General features: G+C 39.6%; 1 long non-coding RNA gene across 2 annotated transcripts in view; it reads left to right on the plus strand.

The window, feature by feature from the left end:
• The first annotated feature begins 2,410 nt into the window (after positions 1-2,410).
• The window catches only part of LOC139076711 (uncharacterized), a 44,938-nt gene continuing 25,453 nt past the window's right edge, over positions 2,411-21,895 (plus strand). Inside the window, exon 1 of one of the 2 annotated variants that reach the window (XR_011528600.1) lies at positions 2,411-2,634. This is a non-coding gene — a long non-coding RNA (uncharacterized lncRNA). Of the gene's footprint in view, positions 2,635-6,135; positions 6,275-21,895 lie in introns of those variants that run through there. The other variant, XR_011528599.1, reaches the window with a different exon arrangement.

The following is a 21,895-nucleotide window of genomic DNA, read 5'->3' on the forward strand; positions in this document are numbered from 1 at the left end:
TGTAGAGACATTGTGGGATTCTTACCAAGACAATATATGAATACTTTGTCACCTTCGAAACATCAGCTGAAAAGCTATCATAGTCTATTAATGATTTGGGGAATTACGGCAGTGGTGGGGATAGAAATCAAATATTTAGTGATAGGCCACAGGACTTGGTAAACTATTGATGATGGGGTGAGAGAGTTGTAAGTGAATCCTGTTGACTTCAGATTTGAGAGACTGGGTTTCAGCCTTGAGAGATTGGGTAATGATAGGGCCATATTTACTGGGAGAGAGCAGAAGCAGCCTGCATGTGGAGGAGGTAATGGGCCAGTTCTCTGCCTGGTGAATTTGAGCTAATTGTAGGATAGAGCAGATACTACACAGTCGTTGTTTGAATATGTGAATTAGTTACTCCTTTAAAAAGAAAAGTAATGACTATTTCCCAAGATCTAGGCTCCATACAGAAAGAGTGCTGAGGTCTTGTGAGTAGTGTTATGTATCCGTTAGAAATTAAAATAGCAAAGGCTCAATTTTTATTGAATGTTGTCCTCCACTAAGAGTTGGAGGCACTCCTTATTACTCAGATCTTGATGCAGTGTTCTGCCCTTTGGGTTAGACCTCCTAGTTTTGACTGCTTAGATCATAACTGAGTTTCCTCCATCCTCTGGACTCTGTGCCCATACCAGCTCCTATAAGCTGGGTTTAGCACCCACAACATCCACCCAATGAGAAGGTCTTTTACCTAGGCTCAGGCAGCTTCTCATCTGTCCCACCTAAGATCTTGCAGCCCTGATAATCATCTGACTGGCTTCCTATAGCCATGAAAGAGACACTGCCTCTGGGTGTTCACAAGTAATCATGGTGTGGTTACAAATCACTCCTACTGAAGTAATGTTCATCAACTACATTAGGACTCTCAAAATAAGTTATTGTCCTCCTCCCCCAAACTTCAGTGAGTCACCTAATTCAGTGCTGAATACATGAAAAACACTTAATGTTTGTTGAACGAATGGATGGACAATAAATAAATTAAATGGGAAGCCATCAGAAAAATAAACTTCCTACTACTCTGTTAATACACCTTGTGCTCACATACTTGTGATTTCTCAATAACCCCCTTGCTGACGATGTGTTGTTGTTATGTGTTGTCAAGTTGCCTCTGACTCCTGTTGACTCCACGAATGAGTGATGTCCTCAATGTCTTGTCAACAGCCCTCCTCAGCTCCTTTAGACTCATGCCCATGGTCTCCTTTATGGAGTCAATCCATCTCATATTTCATCTTCCTCTTTTCCTGCTGCCGTCTACTTTTCCCACCGTTATTGTCTTTTCCAAAGAATCTTGCCTTCTCGTGATGTGCCCAAAGTAGTACTGCCCCAGTTTCATCATTTTTGCCTCCAGCAATAGTTCAGGCTTAATTTGCTCTAGTACCCACTTGTTCACCCTTCTAGCAGTCCAGGGTATCTATAGAGCACTCCTCCAACACCATATTCCAAAAGAATGCATTTTTTTTCCTGTCAGGCTTCTTCACTGTCCAACTTTCACATTCATACACAATAAATGAGAATATAAGCATGTGGATAATCTTGGCCTTGGTCCCTACTGACACTTCCTTACACTTGGTGATCTCTCCTAATTCTTTCATTGTTGCCATTCTGAGCCTCAGTCTTTTCATGATTTCTTGGCTATAGCCTCCATTTAAATTGATGACTGAACCAAGATAAACAAAATCTTTAACAATTTCAATGTCTTCGTTGTCTATGTTAAAGCTGTGTAGTTCTTCTGTGTGTGAACTACATGCCAATGATACATATGGCTTATCTAGTGACGAACACAAATTTAGTGATGAACACAAAGTTAGTGGTGAACACAATTTTCACCAATAACTGACTGGAAATCACCAAACTCGTCATATGTTTACAGCCTAAGAGTTCCACATACACGTGTCAAAGGAGAGGGACAGGCAGGTCAACAGCCTTCTCATCTGTCTCACCCAAGATCTTGCAGCCCTATTTGTCATCTGACTGGCTTCCTACAGCAATAATACAGACACTGCCTCCAGGTGTTCATAGGCAATCACTGGGGTTGACAGAACTTCCTGAAAGAAGTACAATAAAACATCTTTTTTACAGACATGGAAAACACAGCAGGAAAAGGAACAACACATTTTTAATTGGAAACATTCAGATTTACTCTTAATTTAATTCAGCTGCCCGGCAGCCATGGTTAGATTTGCATCATGATGTATCTTCAGTACTATCTATTTTCATAAATGCAAACTTTCCTGAATATGTTTCTGATGGATCTTGACACTTTAAAATATGTCCTATTGTCCTTTTCTGTGCAGTAGACCAAGCATAGAGTGTTCACTCCTATATCATTGTCACGGTACTATCAGACCAGATGGCTACTTCATCACAGAATCAAGAATTAGGGATAATTTATGCTGTTCCTTGCTCTATCTAGAATGTGAAAATAGAAAGCATTTGCTGCACACATACTCATGAAGAGCAGCTCGACCTGGCAGTAACCACCTGGTCAGAGGACATTTGCTGCTCTCGCTGCACTGCCCTAAGCAACGTGATTTCATCCCACGGAGCCTAAGCTCTCAGGTCAAAGCACGTGAGGCGTTGCTTGATCCAGTAACCAAGGTAAGTCTAGAGAGCCTCTTTGTTAAGGAAAACAAGTTGCAATAAAATAGTTCTAAAATGGGAAAGATTATATCTGAACTCTCCATTGTTTCGTATTCAAGGATTTCTCCCCTTCATAGGAAAAAAAATACGAATGTTGGCTTAATATTCAGAGCAGTTGTTTTTGTGTCTGTGAACATTAAATGCTAGAAACGGAAGAGCTGTTTATCCTCAGCCTGCTGGAGAACAGTGGAAATTTCTCTCCATTGGTCTATAAATAAGCAAAGTCTGAACACACCCTTTATTGGGAGAAGAGCCACAGCGACTCATTACACATACCAAAAGGCTCCTCGGGATTCCTTCCTGTGATATTACCACATGCAGATGAAGGCACAGAGAACAGCTTGTCCTCTCAAATGATCAAACGTATCTAACCCAAGGACCAACTGCATTCCTTCGGCGAAAGAAAAATGAGTATAAAATCATAAGCATTTCTGGTTAACAGGTGATATTGTTTAGGAAAAACTAGGTGAATCAGAGAAGTATCATTTAACACAGGCTCGGAAGTGACAAATCAAATGGGCACAGGTTTCTTTGTTGTGTAATCACACATCATCAACAAAGAAATGTAGGGCTTTTGGGCTTTGTCTACACAGTACCAAAATCAACTGGTTAATTCAGTAAAAAATAAAAAAAAAAAAGGACTCCCCCAAAATATCAGTTAAGATGCCTGTTTGAATTCTACAAACCAAAGATCAGGTTGCATTAATTTTTTAATATATCTATTATTTGTGGTTATGAACACGTAGAAAAGCCATTGAAAATGTTTCAATTATATGGGCAATATAATCCATCCTTTCTATTTGAATAGGTTTAATTTGTTCATGTGTATTAACATTTTCAGATTCAATATCCTGCAAAAATGGACAGCTAGACAAGGGGAATTTAGTTGTGTAGGCAAAATTAAAAGGCATCAGTGTGAAAAGTAAGAGTAGAAAGAAAGCTTAACAAACTGCAAGAACAAGAGGCAGCTAGCAATAATCGTGTTCCCTTTCCAAAGAAAGAACTGTATCTGCTATTCCCTGGGCATGATTTGGGGCTTATACTCATATAAACGATGATACCTCTTCCATCGATATCTTGGATTATTACCTGTGTCTGGGAGAAATTTTATTGGCTGCTGCAGTTCATTGAAAATTAATTGATATGACACACTTACTCTACATGAACTTGGAAAAAAAGTCTATTGAGTGAGTGATTTAATTCATTTTATGTTAATTATGAATTATGCCAGGAAACACTATTATGGGTGGACTCATCTCCAGCCCTCAGACTGCGTGTGCGAGCAGTTTGTACTTCCGACGTTCTGGATACCCTGACATTGACTGACTGGCTAACACCTGAAGAAAGGCGTCAGGCTGGCCTCCTCACTAATATTTGCAATGTGGCATGTTCTTAAACAAATTAGGCCAGGAGGAGACCGCAAAATGGCCCACTTATCTTTATTTGTAATTTAACCAACATTATGAGAGACGACCTCCAAATTGGATAATTAAAAATATTTACTCACACTCTGTATATTTTAAATAGTCTCCTAAGAGTTCCATAAAATTGAAAGGAGGCGGGTGGGGGCCCTGCTGCCAAATCAAACGGAAAATGAAAGATTACTTTAGAAAGAGAAGGTAAAGAGTTCCTGGCTGCACGTTAAGGCCGCATCCTGAAGAACTCTTTATTTTCATTTCCTGTTCAATACCGCTGATGAGCGCACACTAGTACTTTTATTAAAAGGAGTCCATCAGAATGCGGGTAGTCGTTATGCAGGAGTGGTAACTCACATAATGGGGGATGGCATTTCTTTCCACCGTGCTGCTCGGCTGGTTCTAATAGCAACCTGGAGCTCAATTTCCTCCTCAAGAACATTGCATTTCATGTGGAATGTCAATTATTAAAATGCAGTGTCCCGTGTCTTACTTCGCACTAGATGAATTCATTTGCAAAACTTGCTAATTTATGCAAATGTCCTTAACCTGTAACTGCCTGGAATCTATTTCATCCTTTCTAGCTTTTGGCATTTGGAGCCAAATGCAGGAAGGAAATCCATTAATGTCGAATTTGTCAGTTCTGTCATCATTATATTGGTTATCGAGTTGTTTAAAAAAAACACACACACAACCACTACCACCAACAGATAAAATGTGTTATTAAGTGGAAGCCAGGCAATGGCTGGAACTGAAAAATCTAGAGATTAAATTAAAGATAAACCGATATGAGAGGATCTTGTACCTGCATGTCCTGACATCCTGAGTAATGTGAGACGCTAACGACCTCTTTTCTGGGAGAAACTAACTGGTTAATAACCCAAGGAAGGTCTATCAGCTACTGACTAAGACAGATACAGATAAGTAGTCAGATAAGAATTTCTTCTTGAGAATAAAAACCAAACCGGCCTTGGTTTTAGTAAAAAGGAACTGTACACAATTTTTAATTTTTGGCCATGGCTACATGTAAGACAAGGTAGCAGAAAAGGGATGTTTGTCAAGAAGTGGATTGCTGTGGGTGCACGTGCATGTGCACACATGTGTGTGCATATGTGCACGTTCAAATATGGGGGTACAAGTGTGCCTGTGATGTTTCTGTGTCTGAATATGTGTTCCCACAGATACCCCATACATCAGGCCTTGAGGTGTTCCCCAGAATGAGTTGGGTTTTGTATGTTCTTACATCAGTGGCACCATATTTTAATCAACTCTTCTGAAGACACCCTGCCAGTGTTTGCTGCCACTGGCCTGATTGACAGTTACAGTCACTTTTTATGAACAGTGTTGAAAAAGAACCTTCTGCAAACCTCAGAGCTGCTTTTCCTTTTCCTTTTTTTGAGGTCAGGGGAAGGATTCAGATTCCTGGCCTGGCTTCTGAATCCACAGGAAATGGACACATCACATCATTTTTATTCAGTGTTCATTTCAGCAAGTTTCCACAGGCCATTGAGCAGTTGAGCAACCTGGATTGGATTACCCAGGGAGTCTTGACCGGAAGCAGACGATCACAATGTGTGTGTGTGTTTTTGCGTGTTTGTGATATGCACAGGTGAGCTCTAGTCTGGACCCCCACCCTGGGCCATTGATACAGGATCTCTCCATCTAGCAGCCCCTCCAGACTCCTGCATCACACAGACCACCCTCCATTGTCCTCGCTGATTTCTTTTGTGTGGCCTCTGACTTACCTGAATCCATGCTACACATACATGATCACAAACTGGCCTCATAAACTGCTCTTCTGACTTATGGGTTGTATTTTCCTCTTTTGAGTATACCAGTAGTTGCAAAGAGGCTACGGGGCATTTGTGGTGGATATTGGGATGAATTCTTTCATCCATAATGGATTCCAAATAAAGAGAAAAAAAAAGAATCTGTTCTCGGCAAAATGGACAATCACCACTTCAAGGAACCTGTCCAAACTCCAGAAGAATAATACAAGAGTACATATTTAATCGCTCACTTTGCTCCTGCTCCTTTCAGAACCATGTCTCTTTAAATCTACTGAGGAAGATATTCCTTCTGGCCCACAGGATGCCAAAATGACTTGATGATTTATTTACTCAGCACTTGGCAGCCCATAGTCCCCATCGTGGCTGAAGCTGAATTTTATGAGCCTTCCCCTAGTGAGTATATTTTAAAGTTATATTAAAAATATGTTTTTTGAAAACCTCACTCATGTTTGGCCCAGCCTCAGGCCCCGAGAAGACAGTGATAGAAGTAAGGAATTAATATTGCTAAGGACCTAGCTGGTGAAATTTTTATTGTGAGAAATTAAAAAAGTGTTAAGTTTTCATTGGGGGAAGGAAAAAATGATATTCAGACCTAAATGTGTTAGTGATATTAAATACGACTTTTTCTATTTGTAGCAATTCACCTGGTCATTCAACAATTTATGGGGCTTCTACTAGGTTCCAGGAAGTATTCTAGGCCCAGGGGACTTTGGTGAGAAAGACAAGCACTGCTTCTCCTCTTCTGGAACAGGCAGAGAAGGGAGATGAATGATAGACAAGCAAATAAATACTGTAGGTGAACAGAAGGGTTTCAAATCACAGGAACAGTGTGTCCCACATAGTAAAGAGGGCCTCTGAGCTGAGACCTGCCTGAGGTGCAGTGAGTTTATGGGTTTCCCTGAGAGGATAGCTTCTTTAATGTCAGAGGACCTGGCGAAACAACTTCCTGGAGAGCTTCACTTTGGCAAAATCCAGGTCAAAAGAAAAATACATTGTCAAATTCAAATAAAGGGGTTTAGACCAAGAAATGGAAATTAAGGAGACCAAGGTGGTCAGGCGGTGTGGTTCTAGAAGTGGCTTTGTAGTTTGGCACTGTGGATTTAAACTGTACGTGATCAGTGATTAATTGTTGTGAAGGAGGCCCAAGTTTTACGAGGTCTGAAACAAAGCCAGAGGGGAAGGGGTTTTGTCAATGGGTAATAAAAAGCGACACTGCAAGGATGAGAATCTAAAATCCCGGTCAATCTTCATCAAGAATTATTAACAGTGATACTTCATACTTGCATGACACTTTATGGTTTTCTGAGAGTACAATTCAAATTTTTTTTATGTCCTTTGATTTCCATGAGATTCCTGTAAAGTATTAGAGTAGTCCCCTCTCATCCACGGTTTCACTTTCCCTTTACCCACAATCAACTGTGGTCCAAAAATATTAAACGGAAAATTCCAGAAAGAAACAACTCACAAGTTTTAAATTGCACGCTAAGTTTCATGATGAAATCTCGTGCTGTCCCTCTCTGTCCCCACTGGATGTGCATCATCCCTTTGTTCAGCATGTCCACGCTGTATATGCTACCGGCCAGTTAGTTACTCAGTAGTTGACTTGGTTATCAGATCCACTGTCATGGTATTGCAGTATTTGTGTTCAAGTAACCTCTATTTTACTTAATAATGGCCCCAATGTGCAAGAATAGTGATGCTGGCAATTTGGATATACCAAAGAGAAGCTGTGAAGTGCTTCCTGTAAGTGAAAAGATGAAAGTTCTTGACTTAATAAGAAAGAAAAATATCCTATGCTGAGGTTCCTAAGCTCTACAGTAGCTTCTATTACAGTATATAGTTATAATTGTTCTGTTTTATTGTTAGTTATTGTTGTTAATCTCTTACTGTGCTTACTTCATAAATTAAACTTTATCATAGATATGTATGCAGAGGAAAAAATATAGTATGTATAGGGTTCATTACTATCTGTGGTGTCAGGCATCCACTGAGGTTCTGAGAACATATCCACTGTGGATAAGGTGGAACTACTGTACAATCTTCCTGGTAGGTGAAGAAACTCACAGAAAAGTCATACAGCTTAAAAATGGTGACACTGTTCTCTCTACCATGGTAAGCCATTCACTCATAAATGCAGATCACAATTTTAAAGGAAGTTTTCTTTGCAATTACATTACACTCTGCGCCTGTAGCCAGTTGAAAATGAAAACTTCTGGCAGTCTATTATTTTGTTCCTAGTTCAATCCATTTTTATGTGGATTTTTAAAACTGAAGTTATGTCTTCAAAGTGCGAAAACAACCACTTAAATAAGCAAATTGGCAGGGAAAATGCTCAGATTAGTCCTGTCGACCGAACAAGCTATTTGAAGCCGTGGTTTGCTGTGGAGTCAAGTAGGCAAGGATTCAAGTTCAAGACGTAGTCTGGCTCTTATTGCGGACACAGTGAGCTAGATTTTACTTCACTTAAATTAATACTGAAAAATAAAGTCAAAGAGAAGCCTGGGATTATGTCTGAGTTAGGCCAGAAGTTATCAGGGGCCTTGTTACTCTTAAAAACTGTAGCCAAGAACAACCACTAAAGCTGAGACTCACATATGAACAAATGCAATCTAGACCTTTGCTTAAGAACTACTGGCCAAGGAATGAAAAATTAATAATTCAAATTAAACTCACTTAAATCATATTAATATCTCTTTTTGGTAAACAAAGATCTTTTCTCCAAACATAAAATTGCAAGGAATTTATCACTCATAAAGGAGTAGATGTAATTATTATCATATAACATTAATCGTGTGTCAAAAGAATTTTAGTGAATTTATTGGGTACTAATAATGTACAAGTCTCCGGCATAGAACATGAAATTAGACACTTTCCTGCCTATTTCCTACTGACCATAATTCAACAGATAGACACAACTCAACACTCTTAAGCTGAGTGAATCATCACCAGTCAACTTACGAGTGATCATCTTTAAAAAAGTTCATTACTGTAACTTCTCTGCAACGTGGTCTTCGATGCCCAGGCCCGCTAAGTGAGATTATTTCATGAGAGAATTATGTGTGTGCTAGTGTACATTTCATTGAAGGTACTCAAGCATAAATTTGAGTTAGGATTACACATATTTTGTTGTCCAAAAGTATCAAGGGAGAGAAAGTTCAATCTAGTGAGAAAGGTCCCTTCCTAACTGTCCTGAACACGACTATATGCTATATTGAGCTGTTAAGGGAAATGTGGGTAGGGGCAGACCCCACATTCTTGAGAATGTGGAAAAATTCTCCTGATCTACTTCGGTCAGGGTTCATGGTACTCCTTCAGGTGACAACAGATAGATTGTGGACTCCACTCACACCGTGACTCACACTCTGAAGCAATCTTGGATACACAGCTGCATCTACCTTCCGGAGGACAGCTCCTCAAGTGGTTGAATGTCTGGATCTCCTGGGACTTTATAAAAGATGTTCTCATATGGGGCCAACATCCTTTGATTCGTTTTCTACCCTTTGGGACTATACTGAATCAGTCTCATCCCTCTTTCACATGATGGCTGACTTCTTTGGTTGTTCTAGAAGATTCTAAGTCAAAGCTCCAGTGGGGCTAGGAGTCTTAAGCAAGTGATACCATAGTATTGATGGGAAGGTCTAGCTTTGGAATCAGCTAGAACTGGATTTGAATCTCTCAGCCTATCCAATTTCTGTGTGAACTTAGGCAGTTATTACACTACTCTTTGAGCCTCAATTTCCTTATTTATAAAATGAGAATGATCAGGCCTACATTATAGGACGTTATGAGAATTAAATGAGAAAACAGCCCAGTACTAAGTGCTCAAAACCGTGAGCTCCCTTACCTCTGGACTCTCAAGGACATTGCCTTATAAATATACCTTGATCTCATATTTCATGTCAGGTCACAGATATGCAAAGTGGATTTTATGCCTCAGTTTCCTCTTGCTGTGTATTTCATCTGAAATTTCTAAGTACTTCACTGGTATAGTGAAGTCTTCTTCCAACATCATCCTCGGATTTCTTCCTCTGAGCCACTGTATAGATGGAAATGTGTAGAACAGTATTAACTTCCCTCAAATAAGGGTTAACTTGAACTCACTCATCTTATCCTGTAGCATATGGCACACTGGGGAATGGGCCACCATGTGTTATCCTCCAAGGTGATATTAAATTCCATTTTGCAGTTAAGACTTAGGATCTTTGTCACACTAAAGTGCCAGTTCAAAAAGGAAAAAATTGGGACTAACAGTTATGAGTTCTGTTGTTTATACCATGGAAAATAATCAAGTTGATTTAATTCATTCATTATTTTCCCATCCAGGGCAGCTTTGTCACTTCCACAGGGACAAGGATTTGCTCTCTGTGATTCCTATAGCACGGTGTCTTTGCCTAACAGTTCTCTAGACAGGATCAGTGTGGTTATACTCTCGTTATACGGGAGTTATACAATGGAATAGGGGGGAGTTATAGGTAATCCCTTCTTTTGAACTAGCTTGAAATAGAAATTAAATGGGCCTTGAGCGTTTGTGAATTGCAGTGTTTCATTGGGGCCATGGAACACTAAGTGAGGCTCAGAAACAGGGTGTTAATTCAGGCCTAATCATTTAATTCCACTCTGTTATGTGCCGTATTTATTGCCCTCCTGGATCTGCTTTCTATGGGCTGATAAAGAGACAGCGATTCTCTGAAGCTCAGTCAGGGACCATTTTATTTATATCGTTAGTTAGTCCAATAAAAGCACTGGCTTCAGATTCCTGCTGTTATTTTCTCTTTTGTGGCCCTGTCATTAGCTATGAAAATGCTGATGGGGTTTTCATCTCCTGGGCTATAGTTGCTTTACAGTTGAATAGGGGCTTGTAAGGAGAGATGATGGTCAGGACCAGATTGACGGTAGAAAAGTCAAGTTTGGTATAACCAGATACAAATTGACTGGGAGTCAACTCAGGTTTGAGGAGCAAACGTGAACTTTTCCTTTAAGAGTGTTGAGGTGAAAATTTGATTGACATTTTTTAGTCTGAACTTAGACCCTTTTAAGCTGCGATTCTGTTTGTGAACAGAGAGGATTTAATCAAAAACTTGTTGCAGCTCTTTCCAAAGTGAAAATAGTTCTAATTTCACACAAAAGGAAATGGACGCAGCTCTGAAGTTGCTTATGTATGTCAAATGACGATGGAAAACAAACCAACGAAATGCAATAGGATCGCACTTCAGATCCTCTTTTTTTAAAAATAGCTTTAACTGCATAGTTTAATTGATTAATTGATTGTTTGCCTAACAGTCTTGTAAAGTGTTGTAAAGAGGCCCAGAATAAGGAAATAATGGGGAGAAACAGAGCTACGGAGGTCACTTGAGTTAATGAGATGGCCATCAGAAGATAACACAGGTGCATTGACATAGCATCCTGTGTATCACCAGTGCTTCCAATGGAGTTACTGTGTAGTTATCCGTGTAATAACAGATATTATTTCATAGTAGATAGGCAAGCTCATGTCTTCGGTGTGTAGTACACAAATGAAGCAAATCATTATTGTTGGTTCCATACTGAAAGATGAAGACATTTTGAGGACTAGTGGACCTCTTGATTGCATCATTTTAAGTTGGTCTAAAGTATGCATTCAGCAAGTAAATGTGGAAAGTGTTAATGGCTGCTGGCTCCTGTAACTACGCAGGTGTTCAGATGTTTGGAGCAATTAGCTCCAGAGAAAGTTGTATTTGAGGAATGTGATTGAAATTACACGAGCAAATTTGTTTGGAAGTATAAACATCAATATCTAGAAGTTATCACATTCTCGCTGAAAGATAAGAAATTCGTATTCATTCATTTTGCCAACAAAGATTTATCAACTGCTTTCTATAGGAGATAGACAGCTAGAGATTTAGGCCATGCCTCTAAGCACTGGATAAAACCTGACGATCTAGAAATTTTACCAGTTCCAACATGGCAGAAACAGGTGGCCGAAATTTCACAACCCAAAAAGCCATCTGAAGTAAATAAAAGGAGCCATTTGTCTAATTCTCCTAAATAGATATATAGATAGACCCCTGAACTGTGGAACATCATTACTAGGTTATTTCCTAAGTCCTTGTCTGCTCCACTTTAATGCAGTGTTCTTTAGCGTTGTTGGGGGGTGGGGGGCGTGCAGGAAGACGATGCTGTGTATGGACCCACCTGATGAACAGTAACAACACTTAGTACTTTAGAATTTATTAATCACTTTCTTGTACTTTTTCACATTTGATGTTCAAAACAAACTTGTGGAGTTCGTAGGCCAGGGATCTTCATCTTGCATATGTAGTAATTGAGTCTCAAACAGCCCGTGTGGCTGGCCCAAGGTTGCCTGTTGAGAAAATGGTAGAGTCAGTTCTCATCCGTGGTCCAGTGCAATTCCACTAAATCAAAATTGAGAGAAGCTGTATAAAAGGATGGCAAATCGCCCCACTCATGTCCATCACGGTTCTTTTTCTGTGCTAAGTGCCAAATCATGGATTTTAGAGGGGAAAGGAGCAAGGGTAATCAAAACAGTCTCAAAGAGGATGTGGGGAGTGTGTGGGAGGGGGTCAGGAGAGCATGGGAGAGACATTGGAGGCTGATGGAATGGGGAAGGGGGAGGGAAGTGTGGTGGATGGATGGTGCAGTATCCTGGGGGTCAGAGAGTATGTCAGGCACAGAGGGTTTGCAGAAGGTAGCACTGGGAAATATGTACTGAATGGTAGGCAGTGCTCAGATGGTAGAGGCCTTGAACGCAAGCTCAAGAGTTTGTTTGAAAGAAAGCAAATAATCACTGAAAACTTTGAGTAGGAGAACGATGCCATAAAAAAAAAAAACTTTGAGTAGGAGTATGAGGATTAGTCCAATGGTGTGCAAGAAAAAGTAGCTATTGTTGGCAAAGACACAGTTATGACACCACAGAATTGTCCAAGTATGCGGAAGAAACTAACACTGCTCAAGAGCGTGTACAACCACAAGGATTAATAATTCTCTGGTGATTAGAAAAACGATTTTTCAAACGTTCTGAAGTATTGACATAAATTAGTCACAGCTGCTCCCCCTTCTTGAGAAATAGCTCTAAATTAAACTTGGCTTTCAGCAGACATGAAAAGCAAAATTAGGCGATCATCTAAAATCCATGGCAATGCCCTATACTTAATAGGTGCTCAATAAACTTTTCTTATAATTGTGATGAAAATATTACCCAATTCAATTAAAAAATCATATTCCTCTAGATGTTCAGCTTTTTCAGATGTCATTACTTTTGTTAAAATATGATTTCTAAGGCTGCTTTAACTCTCCTATGTATGTTTTATTTTATTTCTCTTTTCTGTGTATTTTAAATGTATGGGTGTAGATTAAATAAATGCTAAATTTGGAGGCAAATAAAGGATTTTTTTCTTTATGAGCTGAGTGACACTGAATAGGATAGTAGTAAGAATAAAGGAACAAATTCAGTATTTCTAATTGAGTCTAGAATCTTTGATATAGAACTTCCATAAAACATCGGTATTTGCTAAGGGTCACAATTTCAATTAATTGAACCACATGGCCTTAAGATAAGCGAACACTGCTATTCCTAGAGAGCCTTGGGCTAAATTATGAACGAAGATAAATGAGCTTTTAGAGGTACCTGACACTGCAGTATCAATTGTCACCCTGGCTGGGTAAACTTGGTGAGCACGTTCCCTAACATCTCTGGGCCTGTTTCCTCATCTGGGAAATGAGGATGATAGAAGTAGTGCTTGCCCTCACACATAAACTGTACAAAGGTCCGTCACTCTTATGGTTCATTCCCTAGTCCCCTCTGTGTGCCCCCTGCACTCTACAGTGCCCAGCACCCTCATGATGTCTTCTGGGCAACTCTTCACACTCCCCTTGCCCATATTACAGGTTACCTGTCCTGAGTTCCACCTCATCCTACTCAGTGCCCTAATTTTGGCCATGTTGATAACCTGTTGCACACCAAGATGTTAATGGATGTTAATATACCTATTTACCAGCCTTTCTAGACAACGTGTTTGCATTTTAACAGGGCTTAAAAGCCATGAGCCATACAGTGAAGATGGCATTAGTTTTAGGTTCTTCAGTGGGCCAGAGAGGAAGATTCTGGAGGAGCAAGATGGAAAGAGGGCCTAAATCACACCTACACATAAGGGAGGCTGTGGGGGAGCCTGAATTCCTGGCGGTCTCTTACTGGCTCCATAATCAACACCAACGTTGTAGCTGCTCCAGCCATAAGCCAGTTTCCCTACTGAGGTCAGTCCTCTGCACCAGGAGTTCTTTTCTGGTTAATAAAATATGCTGCCATCCCTTTCACATTCAGCAAACGTGAAGGATGCCCTTGTTGGATTCAGCTTCTACGCTTCCTCCCGGCTTTATAGCAAAGAGCTGCAGCGTCTAATGTTCCACATACAATAAGGGCTCACTGGGTCCTCCTCCTGCGTTTACAAACACAGGCATTTAATCTGCAGGTGTGCTTCCCATTGCTGGAGAAGGGGGCTGCCCTGCATCTCTGCCTGAGGGCTCTTTCCACTCAAACCAATTGTGGCACTTGCTTCCCTCGGCCCTGGAGCCTACCTACAGCTGTGCTTACTCAAGTGAGACTGTAATTTGCTACAGCGTGCCAGACTATTAATAGACAATTATTTATTGCAAATCGGAACCATTTATACTGTTTACTGGCTGACACAATGTAAAATTTTGATCCAAATGTTAATGTGTCCATGACATTGCATAATTCTGTTCCATGCCACGCTTTTTCTCTTCTAAATGAATCGAATTTGCAGTACAAGGAAATGGCATTTTTAATGGATGAATGATTTACAGCCTCAAACTTATAAGGCTATTATTTGTGTAACTAAGGGAGAATTGACTAATTGCAATAACACAGCAAATTAGACAAATTTAGGATTGTACTGGGAATAAATTCTTAGGGAGAAAATGAAAATAACTCACAAAGTTCTTAAAGGGTAACTGAATAAATCTCAGTTTAGCTTTACAGGGCAATTGTATTTGGGGGATAAGATCAGGTAGCTTTGAGGCCAAACAGACTTATAAATATTCAATTGAGTAGAACATAGATAAAAATTACCTCTTCATAAAGAACCATATGTGTAGGAGAGAGCACTTCCAATTCTCCAAATGTTTACTGAAATTGCCTACACAAATGTTTTCAGCAGTTGGGTGAAAACAAAGAGTTTAATAGTCTTGTGGATTTCATAAAAAGACACCAATTTTAGCATATTTACCTTCTATTTGTTGAGCATGCAACACAATGTCAAGGAAGAATGATTTCCTAATGGAGGTCTTCATGATTTTTCAAAATAAAAAATGTGCATCAGCAAAAATAATATTTCTTTCTTTCCTAGGTATTCCTCTTGGGTTGTTTATATCGATTCCTGTTATTCTGTTACCTCTGCCCGCAGAGAGATTGTTAAGATAAAAAGTGCCTCAACAAGGCTCTAATTAAATCTTTGAGAACTATACTGGGATGCCTGGACACAAGGACATTCAAAGTGAAGAGTCCGTCTGTGTTTCAGTCCAGGTGGCTCCCACAAATTAATGATGAGAGAAAATGGATTTGTGAGGTACTCTAAGAATAATAATAAAATATTTGTATGTCTCTCCAAATTATATACAAAATGGCCTTTTCTTCTCCAGAAGGCAAGACCCTTCCCTCACTGGCTTTAGCAATCACTATCTTGGGTTTTTATCTTGCTCCCTGCACTAGTCTTATTTCCTTCCAGTCTGTTCTCCACAATTTAGCTTATGATCTTTCTAGACTGTGCTCTTGTCTTGCTTCTCCCCGGCTGAAAACAGTCTCCAGAATGGTCAGGATAAAGCACAGGCACTTTAGTATGGTGCACTCGGCCCTTGTGACCCTCATACCCGATACCTCTCCACTTCCTTTTCTACTGGTCTCCCTCTGCCTCTGTCCTCCCCTCCCACAGCAGCCCGCTCACCCTACACATGAACCACATGCTCCAGACGACTTGCAATCCTTGGAACAGGACGTGTGCTTATCTCTAACAGGGGATCTTGGCACATCCCATTCCCTCTGCTTGTGATATCCTCCCACTCTCTTTGCTTAGCTCTTCCTGATGCTTCAGGAGTAGGTTCAGATGACATCTCTGGGAAGCCTTTGCTGAGCCCCTGAGCTGTCGGCTGCCCCTGCTTCTCCCATCACAGCTCTTCCACACCCAGCTGAGAGCCCTGCTTCTTTCAACCACCTTCTCCACTGGGCTGGAAGCTCCTGCAGGGCATCAGCTGTCTTCCTTACTGGACTTGGCCACAGAGTAAACACTCAGTAAACATTTGAGAAATAAGTGAAATACCTACTGAATATCTCCTTTGTCCCAGGTGCTGAACAAAGCCCTGGGAAGAATGCAAAAAATTGATTTGCACATGGTGTCTTCTCTCAAATAGAACATTTTATAATTAAGTAAGGGTGATATAAGAATCCTAGAAATAACAAAGTAGAATATGATAAGGGCCACAGGAAAGGCAAGACTTGCTATAGGGTTTTAGAAAATTAAGATTCTTCCTTGAAAAATCATTATCTTGTCTTTGTTTCTCTCTCACTCTGAAATCAGGCAGACCGGGAATTAAATCCTCATTCAGCTACTTACTAACGATGTGCCCTTGGACAGTTTACCTTACCTAAGCTTCAATTTCCTCATCTGCAAAATGAAGATAATAATATTTACCTTACTGGGGGCTGTGAGGATTAAGCGAGATTGTGCAAAGGGCCAAGTGCACAGAACAGGCCCAGCAAATGGTGCCGGGAATAGTATTTCAAGAGGATGTTCTCTCAAGCCTGTTCCCCTGTCCTTCAGGTTTTATTATTCAGCACCTCATATTTCAGCTATGAGGAGGGTATCTTAGAGTAGGAGCCTTATCTTCATGTCACCAATAGCTTGTTTTCAAATTAGGATGCAATATACTCAGTTCCGTCCAATATAAATTGTAAATTAATACTTGGAAGGGCTGTCCTGCTACTAACAGGCTTTAATTTGGGTCTTTTTGAAATTTTAAAGACTCGAGGACATAAACCATAGCTTACTCTCTGCAGAGAGTCAAAGACTTGTTGAATTTGAATCGGAGAACTTAAAAAATCTTATTTATTTGTTCGGCACATATTTATTGAGTTCTTGTATAGACCTTCTTGCTGCATCCATCTTGTCTTCCACAGACCTCTATCTAGACTGGAGAAATGTCGACGGGAAATGGGAAGCAGTAAACAACTACAGCAATTGTAGACGACAGTGATGTAATGACTGGTTGAAATTGGATCAGACTTTAGTACTAATTGTACGGCCCATGTCAGATTGAAGGACCAAACCCCATTACTGTAACTTATACGATAATTGGAGCCAAGACTATTGTCTACCATATTAATAGTAGACCCACGGGTATACAGTAGTCAAGAATTTGGGTTGCAAAATTAGACAGATCTATACAGCTGTGTGATTTTGTACAAATTACTTAGTCTTTTTAAACTCCAGATTCTTCAGCCATTTCATGGGGATTATAAAACCTACTTTGGTGGATTACCTTGTGGGTCAATTGAGATAATGCATACGAAACAGTAACACAGTAAGACCTCAATGCATGGGGTTTTTTTATTATCATTTTGAAGATAAGTCATGACATCTGTGGCATTTCAAAATACATTAAGTTAAAGAAACTTGTTTGATAGAGAAGATTTTTACATTATTCTTACTTAACTGAATGCCCAGCCCATAATCATGGCATAGCGCGATCTTGCCTTCCTCCTCACTGCCAAAGAATGGGTCAGGTGTTAAACACACAGGCAAGAAACAAGATCAGTGGACCCCAAAGTTCTAACTAAATCAATTTACTTATAAATAATCAGCTTACTTATAAATTTCACATTACTTATAAATAATGAGCTACCACCTTCAGTGCCTGTGACATTGCTTAGTCTTGCTTTCTTAGTTATCAAGCAAAACTGGAATGCAGAAATTTTTTTTTAAAAAAAGGAAAGAAAAATTTCTTAGGCTCTACCTCAGAGAAGCCAGGAGAGCAGTTTGGCTCAGGCCTCTGAATTCCAGAAGAGCCTCAAACCAGTTTTTGAGCATTTTTTCTATTCTGTAACCATGAAGACACACTGACAGGGTTTAAAGAACACACATATCAGACAAATTTCAACCTGGGTCCCCATATTGGGTCACAAGGCTTGCAGCACACTATTAAGAAATGTTACTTACACATCATTTAAATATCTTTGGAAAAACACAATTATCTCATCTGAAATATTTTGTGTTAAAGACATTAAATTTGTTAATTTTAGTAACTGAAAATATGCCATAAGTTTTGTAACTCTGTTTAGATGCTTCTTCACTTTTTAATACTTAGCGCCTCTAAAAATAGAACTATCTTGGCCACTGTCTTAACATGTAAGAGATCACGCCCTTTCTAACACACTTACCTGGTTAGCACCTGATTTTGATCAACAGGAGGAAACTACCCCCTTTTCATATTAAACATATTTATTTTGCTTTCACATCTCATTCAAGAAGAGAAACTGTAAGCAGAAATATATTGGTTAAGAGGCAATTTTTAATTGTGTCCAGTGGAAGAATTCCTTGGGAATTGAGTAAGGCTGTGTCACTGATGTATGTCAAGAGGAATTCAGATTTTATATTATTTGTTCTAAACCAGAGCATTTTGCTTATTATTCATAATACATGTTGAAAGCAGACACCAAAATGGCTCATTTGGAGCCTTTTTGTGTTTGCCCGCTAATGCACATTAATGCCAGTACACATTCTGTATTACAGATCCATAAAATGCATTTGCATAATATTGAAATTATAATCCCAAATGTGTAGTAAAGACCTTTATGAAAAATTGTTACTGCTCAGCTACTATACAGTGGCTAATTTTTAATCTTTAGCCTCTCAGCTGCAAGTAAAGATGGGGTATTCTTTAAATAAAAATCTCAGGAGTAGGAGCCTGGAACTTAACTCTCCCCTCTTTCGAGTAGAATCTTTTTAGGTGGAGGAATATAATATCTAAAGTGTTGAACAGTTGCCTTTACAGTGATTCTGGCCTTTTGTGGACGTCTTGACTTTCTAGATTAGGTTGAGAAGTATCTCTAATTTAGCCGCCTTGTATCAGCAACAGGATGAGTGTCTCTTTCATTACGCCACTGAGGGTCTCTTCCCAGTCAGTGAAGAAGCCTTCTGGAAAAGAATCAAAATGTCTGAGGTGGCAAATATTTTAGCCGAGAATACCACTGGTCACTGTTTCTTGAGTGCCGTCTCTGTGCTCTGTGCTCAAAGAACTCTCATAATAATTCAGGGAGGTTATATATATATATATATATATATATATATATATATATATATATCCTTTATGATGAAACAGTCTAGAGAGGTTAAACACTTGCCAGGGTCTCTCACCTCTCATACCTGTTAACTCCCATCTTCCAAGTGCTGCCTCCAACAATAGTGTTAAATACAGAAGCTTGACTCTTCAAATGATTCCACAACTGTGTTTTCAAGTAATTTTCAAAGTTCCAAATGAGGCCTTCCAGAGTTAACATCACTTAGTTATATTTCTATCAGGTCGTATCCACACAGATCTTAGTAAGGGGAATCCCAATGGTTGGGCTGAGCTTTCACCTTGTGCTCAGTGGGGCCCAGAGGATGGTTCTGGATTTCCTCTATGGAAATGGTCATCTCTTGGCAATGGGCCCCTCTTGCCTTTTCCCACGGTCCTAGGCAGAAGTTTACCCTCTGTGCAACCTCAGGGGGTTCTACTCAATTCACATCTGCAACGTGACCAAATTGTGAAGCAAGGACGTGTTCTCTGGTGCCGTCTCACCAAGCTCTACCTCCTTCTTCCTCTTTCTCTCTTCTGAAAAAGTTTACAATTGCAAGAAGGAGAAGAGAAAACCAGAGTCAAACAGGCCTGTCCTCGCTGGATGGGCACCTTATGCTAGTGATTTTCTACCAAGGACCGAGAGAGAATAAGAAATAAGACAAAACAAATCCTCTACTTTATTTAGGGGATTTGGTCTGGAAAAAAGTTTTCTTATTTTCCTAGTCTTTTATTTTATTTTATTTTATTTTATTTTATTTTATGGATATTACACGTAAATTCAAAAGGTATAATAGTTCAAAAGTTCCTTTTTTTACTGTGGAAAGTAAGTGTCTTTTCTACTTCTTCAAACAAACAGTAGCATATTATACATGATATTCTGACTTGATTATTTTCATTTGTTAGTGTCTTAGAGATTCCTTTTACAAGGGCACATAGAGCTGTCTCTTTCTTTGAACACATCTGTGCCTTGACTTATTTAATTAGTCTTCTTTTAACAGATATTTATGCTTTTTCCAATTATTGGCCATTACAAACATTGCTACAATAAATCACGAATTCATAGGTTATTTTGAAATGTGAATAGATCTGTAAGATAAAGTCCTGTGAATGTTACTGAAGGGACTCAGGGTTTGTGAGCTTTTAATTTTGGTAGATTTTGAAAAACTTTCCACCATAGAGATTGCACCAATTTATACTCCTCCTCCTCCAAGCCACCACCAGCGATACAGAGAGAGTGACGTCGTTGAACCCTTTTGGTCAGGGGTTTATGGTAAGGAGTGAGTAGGACGTGAGAGAAGACAGATTCAGACGAGTGCTGGATAGAGCCCTCATGGATGGCAGCTGGACTGCTAGCCTGTTCCCAGGCATGGGACAAAATGAGAAAGACTGGGAAACTCTTGACGAGCCCATTCTCCTCATTTCAAACTACTCTGAAATAAACTCAAACATATGGCTCTCCTGTCTGCTGCTAAAAATCTCCAGGAGGTAAATTCCACAGCCTTCTTGGGTAAACTATTTGGACTTCTCACAACTCTTCTGAAAGTCAGGACATTTTTCCTTATGTCTAATATAAATCTTTCCTGCACACATCCACTTGCGAAAAACGTGTGCTAACATTTCCCCAAAGCAATGCAAGTTCAACTAGCTAGACAACATGATGCTATAATTTCATGGCTAAAGTATGTACCCTTCTTTTTTTTTAATAGCATACATCCCCTAAATCATTTTGGAAACCTTTAATGCGTACCCAAGGGATAGCATGAGTGTTTTCATTTTACCCCATATTTGACTTAGCTATGGACTTCATGGAGACTATGTGTGTATACTTTAAATTTTTGCCATGCTTTCTTGTTTTATTCTTATCATGTGTTATGATCATAGAATTATGATACTTTCTTATTAGGTTGCTGATTAGCATCGCTTTCTTAACACCACTTCTGATATCAACTGCTAAAGGAGACAATGTCACTGTAACTGACAGGCTTGTAGGTTATTTCTGAGTGTATCTTTCTTCTTCCGTCTAGATACAGTAACTATTTTAGGAACATTTGGCATCCAAAAAATTCCAGCATTGTGCAAATTAAAACATCTGCTTATACTTTGACACCCTCATTCTTCAAAGGTTAGTTGGATTTGCGGTTGCTTTGTTCAACAAGCCTGCTCTTAGAGCCCAAGGATGCACATTTAATTATTGGGAGGATATGTTTGACAGAGCTGTGGGGGAAAAAAATTACCCTTCATATTCAGACCAGCATTAACATTTTTATAGAATGAGATTGCCTGAGAGTCAAAGAAGGGGAAACTCCAGGAAAATAAATATGAATCTATTTGGTCACTGGTCTTCTTTTACTGATTTACACGACACCAACCAACGACTCTTTGCTCTGTTGCCTAGAACTCATCAGTTTGCTCTCAAACTGGCATTTCTGATTTCTGCTGAGGTTAAAGACAGCAAAGTAAACTCTGCTTCCAACAATAAATAACAGAGGGAGTTATTCTTTTCCTTCAAACAGGCTTTAGATCACAGCAGACAGCTACAACCAGGTGCATTTAGCTACATTTGTCATTGCCACGGATGCAAAACACGTAAAGAATCTGCTGCACACCGGTCTCTATCCAGCTTTTTTCCACCTTAAATATTCTTCCATCCCCAGTTGTGGTTGAACCATT

Source organism: Equus przewalskii, chromosome 17, assembly GCF_037783145.1.
Source record: "Equus przewalskii isolate Varuska chromosome 17, EquPr2, whole genome shotgun sequence".
Lineage (NCBI taxonomy): Eukaryota > Metazoa > Chordata > Mammalia > Perissodactyla > Equidae > Equus > Equus przewalskii.